An 11478-nucleotide genomic window follows, 5' to 3' on the forward strand; every position below is an offset into this window, starting at 1 on the left:
AAGATTGGTGGCAGAGAACCACCTCAAGCACCAGCTGCCAGTGGTTAGTACCCAGAGCCAAATATGACACGTTGTTGAGATGCAGTCGTACAGCAGGAATAGTGGATGTGGAAGACTGTAAAATGGATATTGAACTGCTATGTGACTCAAATTCAAACACTCTTAGCTCAGTTCCTAATAGAACAACACCTAGAGCATGAAAATGCTTCAGATTCAGGACTGCATTGACAATCTCCTTTGGGTATATCAAAATATAACAAATGCAAGAAATGCAAAATACCACATTTGCTGGGGGTGTGATGGTTTTACTTTGCTGAGGTCGTGGCTGTGATCTTTGTTTTCATGCTTGAAATTGCTGAATATTGTATTCATTTCTCAATTCAGAAGTGTACCTTCATGGCAGGTGAATGCTTTATACTTTCTCAAACTTTTTGACTGAAGTAATGAATGTCACAAATAAGATGCCTTGTGCAAAAGCTTCTACATCTCAGCTCTAATTCTTTTACCAGAGGAGAAGTTATATTAGTGACTTGGTAATGGGAAGAATAAGCACAAAGCGGTCCAAATACAAAAAAAAAAGCCAAAATTGAAGAATATGAATGAGAGGTAAAATATTACCTTTCTTAATTATTATGGATATTCCAGGCTTAAAACCGCCTATCAACACAGCTAATGCAGTATACAATTGAAATAGACTAGATAGATATTCAAAACAAAAATTATTGAGCAACTTACTTCCTAAAGATCAAACGTGGATTTGACAGGGAAACAAATAAATAAAGCAACAGCTAGATTACAACATGCAAAAGATTGAGTAACATTTCAGGTATGTTATTTTGTCAGACTAAAAAACCAGAACAAAGAATTTTTTTGTTACATATCAGCAAAGTGTTGCATCTGACTATATATTAAATACATCAGGAAATATAGAAGCTGCAAGAATATATTTGCATCATTAGAATTTTATTAAAAACAGTTACAACTAACAATTGACATAGCTTAAATCATGATCAATGGTATTCTCTGAAACACACACAGAACAATATGCAAAATGCATGTCACAGCGAATGACCTGGGGCAGTGTTTGTTGCATTTCAGAGTTAATTATCAGACCATAAGTAATTTGTATTTTATCAGCAACTGCAATAGTCAGAGTGAACTAGGTCCTATTTCTGCTTAATTTTGCTTTGACATTCATTTCATTTTAATTGAAGACCCAAGCTCCTGCCAGCATTTGCCACACCTCAATTTTGTGCAATTAGAGGAAATCACTTCCTGGTATAATCGAGCCTGGAGCTACATTCTACTGCTGCATTGCAATGAAACTTTTCACAATCTTTAATTCCAAGATTAACAGGGCGTTACTGAGACATAGGGTAGTTTTCAGGCCTGCTAGCTTTCTGCAACAGATGGAAGTAACTCAAAGTCCAACTTGTTTCCTTATGGATTATATTCACAATGCAGCAGATGTGCTTTATGCAACACAATTATATCGCCATGTTAACATTGAATTCACTTCTCATTTACATGGTAGTAAGTCACATTACTTTTAATTTCCTTGACAACAGCAATCATTCTTGAAAGTGGTTTTTTCCTGCCAGCAATATCTGATAACTTGCACACTTGCAATTTTTAACGTATGATTGGCAATGTAATATTACCTGTCTAACTTCAGGGCACATTGTAGCCAAATTTGCTTCTATCCTCATCTTAGTACTGCACATGTTTATATTCAATGACTGTCAGTAGTTAGTGATCAGGAAGAGGAAGCCAGTCTGATTTTTTCTTCTCGTTGTTCAGGGACAATGAGAAAAAATAACTTCTGTACCACAATAGCAGCTGAGATAGTCAATCCGAGCACAATTTTACAAAGACCTGCTTGTCTTGAAGAACTCAATTCATGGCGCACAAACACCACTCAATTATTATTGTGAGTAATTTTACATCTTAAATATTTAGGAATGCAAACCTTTTGCAGACTCAACTTGATTTTCATCCCATTGAAATCCAATTGAAAATCTTCAACCTCATACTCCTCCACAACTTCATTTGCTCTGCAGTCTCTTCCAAATTTAATTCTGCTTCAATACCCTCCACACCAGCCTCACTTTCATTTTACATTTACGGCCATGTATTTTTTAGGTTTGTTGCCTCCAAACTTGACAATTCCAATGTACTCCTTTCAAGTGTTCCCATTAGTTGCCTGGGCAGTAGAGAAAGAGGATTTTAAATGAGCAGAGAGGGCTGGATCAAGAGGAAATGCTGAATGGAGGACAAAGTCACAATGCAGTTAGGGGGCAGATCAAGGCGAGATTCGGTTATGAGCCACACCACCAATGATACAAACTGAGTGACTGACTAGGCCATTTCAGAGACTAGCAAAGAGTCAAACTCGTGCTATTGATCCAAAGTCAGAATATGGGCCAGATCAGACATTGACAATCTACATAACATCTCTTTATGCCTTGCCCCATCATACATCTCATCTGTAAGCTCTTCTGCCTTCCATCCTCAAGCAGAATTTCCTTTTGGCTCACTGTTCACCAACCTCCCCATCACTGTCTCTTCTTTCGTACTTGCTTAAAACATGTAACACCTATAACTTTCTCCAGTTCTAATACAAGTCATTAAATTGAAATTTTAACTGTTTTTCAGTCCACAGACGCTGATACTTCCAACATTTTGTTTTTAATCCAGAATCAGGGTTACACAGTTTTTAGGATATGGGGGGGGTAATCCATTTAGGACAGAGATAAGGAGAAATGTCTTCAACCAGAGAGTGGTGAGTCTGTGGAATTCTCTGCCACAAAAAAAGCGGTTGAGGCCAAAACATTGAATCTATTCAAGAAGTCAGATACAGGGTACCGAGTTGGATGATCAACCATGATTATATTGAATGGTGGTGCAGAGTCTAGGGCTGAATAGTCTACTCCTGTTCCTATTTTCTCTAGCTATATCTATGTCTAACCCACCTATACAAGTTTACTGATGACACAGAGACAGGCAGCATGGTAAATGGTGTAGACAGAAGCCTAAAATTACAAATTGTAGTTTGTGAGTGGGCAAACTGTAAGAGATGCAGTTAAATTCAGGTGTATGTTAGGTCACCCATTTTGGACCAGAAAAGATTGATCACAGCATTTCTTTCACATGGTTAAAAAGCTAGGAATGGAAGTCCAAAGAGACTTAAGAGTACATTTATATAGAACATTGGTAGCCAAACTCAATAAAAGAATCAGAAAAAGCTAATAGAATGTTAGCATTTATAGCCAAAGACCAAAGTCTCACTACAATTATAATCAAGAACCAGAAAATAGTAGAGGAGTTGAATAACTATATTGCACCTGCCTTCACAGTGACTGCATGATTATATATTTCTAAATGCTCTACTATTACATCCTTTCTAATAGAGCCTTTAGAACTTGCCTGATGACAGATGTTAAGGTAAGGCTTGTATTTACATGTTCTGTGTCTTCCTTCCTTTTTTGAATAAGGGTGGTGCATTGGCAGTTCAGCAATCCTTTGTGGCTTTTCCAAAATCTAAGGGTAGCATTCCAAAAATAATAAACCATCAAAGTGGCAAACATGGATGGGGAGTATGCAGGAATAAATCCAATAACTATCACTAGAAAAGAAGTACAAGTGAAATTATTGGGGCCAAAGACGAACAAACCCCCGGATCTGATGGTTTGCTTTCTGGGATATTCAAAGAAGTAGCTACGAAGATAACAGATGCACTGATAGTATCTTCCAAGAATCCAAAAGGGTTGGAAATATGCCAGTGTAACACCATTATGTAAAAAGAGAGGAAGATGAAAACATGTAAATGTCAACCAGTTAGCTTAACATTCCTCACCAGGAAAGTGTTCAGGCCTATTATAAGGGATTTAACAGCAGGGCATTTAGAAATACATGATATGATCAAACAAAGTTAGCATGGCTTCATAAAAGGAAAATCATACCCGACAAATTTATTAGAATTCTTTGAGAAGGTAGCAAGCAGAATAGATAAGGGGAACCAGTGGATGCGGTAAATTTGGATTTCCTAAAGGCATTTGATAAGGTACCACACATTAGGCTACTTAAGATAAGAGCTCATATTGTTCAGGGTAGTATATTGGCTTGAATAGAGGATTGGCTAACTAATAAAGAATAGAGGGTTGGGATAAGGGGCATTTTTAGGAATATAACTAGTGGAGTGTCACAGATATCAGTGCTGGACCCACAATTATTTAAAAGATATTTATAAATTACTTGGATGAGGGAAGTGACTATACCAACTTTGCAGAAAAATTTGGGGAGAGGGGGCAGTGAAGAGAAGGCAAATGCTGAGGATGATTCAAAGAGTCTTCAATAGCATATAAACAAGTTAAGTGAGCTAGACTACAGTGTAGAAAAATGTGAGCTTATGCACTTTTAAGGGAGAATTGAGGAGCTGAGTATTATTTAAATAGAGAAAGACTACAGAAAGATGTAGCACAGAAGGATTTGTGTATCTGTTTGTGCAAATCACAAAAAAATAGCAAATAAGTTCAACAGGTAATAGGGAAGGCAAATAGAAAGTTGCTTTTATTTTAAAGGGAATGGAGTATAAAATAGGGAAGTCTTCCTAAAACTGTACAAGGCACTAACTTGAACACATCTAGAAAACAATGAACAGTTTTGGTCTCCTTAACTAAGATATATTAAGCAGGTTCATGGATTGATCCTGGTGTTTGATAAGGCTGAAGATAACAGGAACTGATAAGAGGCCCAACAATGGGCTGCTTTGTGAATGGAAGTATGCTGAGTCAGTCAGATCTGCTAAGAGTTAAAACTGCAGGAAGTCAAGAACTGCTGGCTCTATCACATAAGGTATACATTTGTACAAAACATTTGGGATTGCTCATGTGCATGGAGAAGTCCAAAGAAAGCATATATTTAGACGAAACGTTCAGGATGGGCAATGTGCATGCATAATTCCAAGTAAGGAATGTACTTGACACAGAGACTTATGTACAAAAAGCCTGAAGAAATCCCTTTGTTCAACAACACTTTGAAGACTAACACAGTAAGAAGGTACCCTACATCAATAAGCATGGTGAAGAGGTCCGAGCAGTATCAGCCTGGTCAGCTGCAAAGTCACCTGGGTAGTAATGTTTGGGTTTAGTTATAGAAATCAGGGTAGTGAAATACAGTGATTGAGATATCGTTAGTAGTTAAAAGTGTGTTAATTATTTAAGTACTTAATAAATGAGTTAATGTTTTATAGGGCTCTAAGTGTCTCCACATCTTTTCTATGTATTCTCAGAGACAGGCAACACTGAGCATGGAGGAATCTTCTTAAGAAGACAGGTTCTGTAGACTGGGCCTGCACTCATTGGACTTTCGAAGAATGGGAGACGACCTTATTAAAACATATAAAATTCTTGGGGGAGTTGAAAAGGTAGATGGTGAGAGGTTAGTTTATCCTGTGGGGAAGTCTAATACCAGAGGACATAATCTCAGATGAAGGGGTCACCCATTTAAGAGAGATGAAGAGGAAATTTATTTCTCAGAGGTTAGCAAATCTTGAAACTTTTATCACAGAGGGCTATTGAGGCTAGGTTATTAAGTATATTCAAGACTGATATTGACAATTTTTGATCAGTAAAAGAATCAAAGGTTATGGTAAAAAGATAAGAAAGTGAAATTGAGGATTATCATATCAGCCATGATCTCACTGAATGGCACAGCAGACTTAGCAGGTCAAATGCCCTACTTCTGTTCCTACGTCTTATGGTTTTGTTATGGTGTAATTATGTAAAGCCCTAATTGGACACAGTAGTGAGTAACGGGATGCAAGTTTGAGGTACCACACCTTTGAAAGGATTCAGCTGGCTTGAAAGGAGGGAAGCTTAGATTCACTAGAATTAACAGTTCTCCAAGGTTCGAATTACAAAAATTGCCCTTGTGGGAAGTTCTAACTGATTGCATTCGCTATCAACATATTTCCCACCACAAAATAGGTCACAGGACTCCTTCCTGAAAATGCTATAGACTTGGTGTCTCCACTTAAGCAGCTTGCTCTTTGTTGCTGTAGACAGTGTCTTTTTAAAGTAAATGCATTCTTTCCAACAAAAAACTTCAAAATATATGTGTCCGGTCCATCATATTAGAAATTAATATTTTAGGTAACACATCTACATGAATGAATATATATTTTTCCCAAACTGTTAACACTTTTTCACAGCCAAAGGATGTTGCAAGGCATTTTATAATCAATGAAGTTACTCTTGAAGTGTCCATGTTATTATAATCTAGGAAACACAGCAGCTAATTTGCACCCAACAAATTCCCATTGCAATGGGATGATGAGCAAATAACCTGTTTTTGTGACGTTGCTTAGAAGATAAATATTGGCCAAGACACTAGAAATAACTCTGAACTGTAGTCTGAGTTAGTGCCATGGGATATGTTACATCCTTTTGAGAGGGCAAGCAAGACATTGGTTTAACATTTCAGCTGAATGAAGGCATTTCTAATAGTGCAACTTTCCCTCAGCACTACACTGGAGTGTCAGCTCGATTTGTATGTTCAATTGTTGGAGCATGACTTGGACCAATAACCTTTGACCCAGAAACACGAGTGCTACCAACTGAGACATGGGTATTGGAATATACAAGATTAAGAGGTCATTTGCTTGAGGTTATTAGGACTTTGAATTAAATTGATAAGAGTTTTTCTTTACCCTCTCTCTACATGTGGAAGTGTTCAAAACAAGATTACATAAAAGTCAGCATCGGGTCCTTAAGGCAAGAAGTTAGGAAACACTTCACCCAAAGGGTGGTAGACATGCAGAACTCTCTCTCAGAATAGGTTGTAGAGGCTAACTCATTTCATAACATTAAATCAGAGATACATTTTCACGAGGAAACAGAATTAAAGGATCTGGAGCCAAAATGGGTTAGAATACAGATTAGTGCTCAAAATACACAGGGACAATGGGCATATTGACCCCAGAAAGGCTTTCAATCACCCAGGAAAATTCAATTACATAGCTGAACAGTGGGAGGTGAGTCACACTGACCCAGCTCCAGTTAATCGCCTCCATCTTGACTCGCTTCCCAACTGTTCCAAAGATGGAGTTCTGGGAAGCTGCTGACTCCTTGGTCATGTTACCAGAGTATAAGGCTGAGGATAGGGAGACAGTGGTCTGTTCAACTATCAACCCCAGTAACAGTGACACAACAGACTCACTAAAGGTGGGTCCCACCAGAAGGGCAATGATACACTCTCCTGGGAAACAGGTGCCTTGGGAGTCCTCCTGTTCATTGCTACCTGCCATTCCCTTTTGACTGATGAATGAGGAGTCATCCATTTTGAACAGCACTTGGAGAAAGCACTGAAGGCAGCAAGGACATGCAATGAATTTACTCTAGGTGCAGACTTCAATGTCCATACCAAGAGTGGCTTGGAAGCACCAGTTAACCTCAAAACCAAATTTTGTTCTAAATCTGCTAAATTTATTTAAAAGAATAATGAACTATCATGCAGAGAGTAACAAAAGAAAGCCATCTACTGAACCTCAAGAAGGCAGTTGAAATAAAGGAAAAAAAAAGACTAGGAATACTGCAGCAAGTAATTCACCACCTGATTCCTCAAAGCCCTGTCCACCATCTAAAAGACACATGCCTGGAGTGTGCTGGAATATTCCACACTTGCCTGTATGAGTGCAGTTCCAACAACTTTCAAGAAGCTTGACACCATCCAGGACAAAGCAACCCTACTTATTGGCACAACATCCACAAACATGGACCCTCTCCACCACTGATGCTCAGTAGCAAACAGTATGTACTACCTACAAGATGCACTGCAGAAATTCACCAGGATCCTCAGATAGCACCTTCCAAATCCACGACCACTTCCATCTAGAAGGACAAGGGCAGCAGGTACATGGGGACATCACTACCTGCAAGTTCCTCTCCATAAGTCACCATCCTGGCTTGGAAATATACCACTGTTACTTTAGTGTTGTTGGATCAAAATCCTGGAATCCTGGAATTCCCTCCCAAAGGGTATTGTGGTTCAAGAAGGCAGCTCACCACCATCTTCTCAAGGGCAGCAAGGGCCAGACAATAAAAAAAATGCTAGGAATCCAGTCAGTGATGTTGACGTCCCATAAGTGAATTTTAAAAATTTGCCGTTTCTCCCAGTAACAGAATTAGATTTTAAAAATGTATATCATAGTCATACAATATATTTTTCAGCAGATGACATTCAGTGTTTAAAAAAGTTGTAGGTGAAATTAATGCCTTATAACCAGTCACTCTTTGTTGAGATGTACTCCAACAAGAGAATGTTAAAACATCTCCATCTGGAAAAACATCATGTCTTAATATCAAAGTAGTAGCGGCAGCTTTCTGCCTCATAAGAATGGTTAGGTCATGGGGATTAAATCTGTATTAACGACTGCTGAAGCCCAACTCTGACATGACAATTTCTGCTGTATTTGCAGGAGCAGATAACAGTGGGCAGAGAAGATGTACAAATACATGGCCTCTGCTTATTCTGTACCCTATTTGCAGCCACTTGAAATTTTCATTGCTGCTCATCTCCGATGTCCTTTCAGTCAGTGCCCATTTCCCAGTTGGCATTGTCAACATCTGCCATTTCTACCTCTTGCTTACAAGTGTATTTGTTGTCATTATCATATGTCTTAAATAATTCACAATATACCTTTAAGCCTATGATATCAGCATTGTATCATAGCATGAGACCTGAGGGTATAAAGGACTTAAACTCAATTTTAACTTGGACCATATAAAGCATCACATGCCGTGTTTGTAACTTAATTCAATAAGGAAAAGTGAAGGTAATGTTGCCTTCATCTTACCAGGCCATAGGGGTGCTCTCTCATTACAGAGAGAGAGAGAGACACAACTGGTGGTGGCATAACCCAAAGTGCCTCAGGGCAGGCTGAGGAGGAGGGTCTCTCAAGGTGCACTTTAAAGCATTTATAAAACTAATAACACCAATTTCTATGTCAATTGATCCTACCATTTTGTCTCTCCAATGCAAGTTCAAGACAGAGGAAAACCTGTCATCATTCCTTATTTGGAACAGACTCCATCTAATGGCAGGAACCTGCTACTACAGCAGGTAGAGATCATAAGAAGTGCAGATAGTGTGGAACTGGAAGAAAACAGCAGGCCAGGCAGCATCAAAGCAGCAGGAAAGCTGACGTATCGGGTGGGAGTTTCTTCAGAAATGGGCTGAAGAAGGGTCCCGACCTGAAACATCAACTTTCCTGCTTCTCTGATGCTGCCTGGCCTGCTGTTTTCCTCCAGTTCCACACTGTGTTATATCTACTACAGCAGGTCTTTGTTAAATAATCAAAAGCAATTAAAGGAAAACAAACAAAAATAAAGTGAAATGATTTGATTTGATTGTCATTTGTACTCCAAGTACAAAAATACAGGAGTACAGTGAAAAGTGTATAATGTTGCCACACAAGGCACCATCTTAGGTACAGGCACTTAGGTACAGTATCTTGAGAACTAGGTAGAAAGAAAGAACAAAGTTAAAAGTTAAACATTGCAGTAATTATAGTATAGCATAAAATACCATATGAAAATAATGTAAAATTACACATTTCAGACCTTCTTAGGATTAAGCAGAAAATAAAGAAATAAAGCTGAAAGTCTTTCTTAAGTGCTTAGCTACAGTGGGACCACACTTTGAAGAATCATCTCAAGACCAGAAGTCCATGCTGAGGCCACCCCAGACTGACAGACCACCATGTACTGCTGAAAGACCATCATAACAGGCTGAGAGACTGCCACACCGGGCTGGGAGTCCACCACTCCATGCCAAGAGTCGCCATGCTGGGGCGAACAAAAGCAGTTGCTATAAGCCGCTGCTTTTAACTAACAGGTGAAAGTCTTTATAAACTGTGACTCAGTTGTTCTTTGCATCCTGCAAGCAAATGAAAATACCTGGAGAAGAAAGATCGAGGAGCAGAAAGTCTAGCAAGCAAAAGCATCATCTCAGTGGACAGGGACCATTGAACTGCCTTCCCAATCCGACTCTCCTTTAATAACATTTTTTTTGTGTGCGTAGGGGCAGTTTTATAAAGAGGTTAGAGCTTTAACAAGCAGAGCTGTATGTTGATAGTTCAAAATTGTTTATCTGTTGCTATACTCTATTCATTTGTAAAGTACAAAAACCTTGCCCATGCTTTCTGTCAGTCTGGGTCTAAAAAGACAAGTAATTTGGGGAATTTTGCATACTTTGACAAAATCTTCAACTTTTGTGATGACTCTGGGAATATTGGGTCTTGATTTCTGGCATGGCTACCCCAGTGAGATGTAGCGCTACGCCTCCTGAAAATAATGCAGCTCGGCAGGTGGTGCTCAACTCTGTGCATTGGCAGAATCACACAGCAGAGGCAGGACTACCAGTATGCACAGATTTCAGTCGTCACAATTCATTAGATTCAAACCATATCCACAATGATGGAACAGATCATGTATGACACAATCAAATCAGGTGAAGTGGAAGACATTCTTAAGGTTGATCTGATACACTTTACTCAGAGCCAGTGTGAGTAGTTGCAATCTGCAACTACTGAAAATGTGCAACGAGTTGCCAACGATTATCATCCAAGGATGGTCTGACAGAATTAAAGAATTACCTGAGAACATTTGTATATCTTGGCCAAATAAATATGAACTTGGTATGTCACACGATTTTCAAGGGCAGACAAGTCCTAATATGGAATGCATTATGCCAAAATACCACAGTTATGTAACACTACGGACACAAGGGTATTGAACATACAAAATGACTAGCATATGAATTTGCGTACTGGCCAGGAATTAAACAGGATGTTCAATATCTCGTGAAAGCATTTGTGTTATGCCATAGGAACCAATCTCTGCTAGAGTTATTCAGAGTTCATGAAGATTACATCCTAGTGACAGATTACTTCTCCAAGATTCCCATTGCTTGAAGTCAAGGCAACACAATGAATGCAAATGTTCCAACATTACGACTGCTATTTTCAGTTTCTTCAGTTTCCCAGAGAAGATGTCTTCTGACAACACACCATAGTTCACTCTGTAACCATCTCAATGTGTTAGCTGGGGATTGACCTATATCACATTGTCACACACCAATTCTCTATCTGATACTACCCGATCAATGATCATCAAGCAACTAAGCAAGGTTTTTGTATTGCATTGTTGCATTTCCGTGCAACACCCTTGGAAAAGAAAATTCCATTCCTAGAACAACTTATATTTGGAAAGTTAGTGTAAATGACCTTTCCCCTCATTAATTCATTCCAACCCACAGGATATTCTTCTTCAAAGAGAGAAGAAAATGAAAGGAATACATAGCAGTCAGGGCAGGCAGGAACAAAGCAGAGAACCAGGTAGGGCTGATAAATTAAACTGCATATTTATTTCAATGCAAGAGGCCTAACAGGTAAGGCAGAGGAACTCGGGGCATGGTTGG

The sequence above is a fragment of the Rhincodon typus genome, chromosome 8 (genome assembly GCF_021869965.1).
Source record: "Rhincodon typus isolate 14 chromosome 8, sRhiTyp1.1, whole genome shotgun sequence".
NCBI lineage: Eukaryota > Metazoa > Chordata > Chondrichthyes > Orectolobiformes > Rhincodontidae > Rhincodon > Rhincodon typus.